Source organism: Eimeria mitis, genomic scaffold, assembly GCF_000499745.2.
Source record: "Eimeria mitis Houghton genomic scaffold, Emh_scaff167, whole genome shotgun sequence".
Lineage (NCBI taxonomy): Eukaryota > Apicomplexa > Conoidasida > Eucoccidiorida > Eimeriidae > Eimeria > Eimeria mitis.
In genome coordinates, this window is record NW_013569985.1 from 21,391 (window position 1) to 21,631 (window position 241).

Below are 241 nucleotides of genomic sequence, written 5' to 3' on the forward strand. Positions count from 1 at the left end.
AGCAGCAGCAGCAGCAGCAGCAGCAGAACGAACCCTACACCCTAGCTTTTTCAGGTGTATGTACACCCCAAGGCTCCGACTGGGAGCCACTGTGCTGCACGGCTGCATGCAGGGGTGTTTGCACTCTTGCTGCTGCTGCTGCTGCTGCTGCTGCTGCTGCTGTTGCTGCTGCAGCAGCAGCAGCGGGTTGATGGGTTCTCCTGTCTCTGCATGCAGCAGCAGCAGCGAGCAGCACTCAACT

At 59.8% G+C, this 241-nt stretch overlaps 1 protein-coding gene across 1 annotated transcript in view; it reads right to left on the reverse strand.

The window, feature by feature from the left end:
- The window catches only part of EMH_0001570 (uncharacterized protein), a gene marked incomplete at both ends in the record, with an annotated part of 7,806 nt that overhangs the window by 3,708 nt on the left and 3,857 nt on the right, over positions 1-241 (reverse strand). The gene's annotated exons all lie outside the window — the stretch shown is intronic.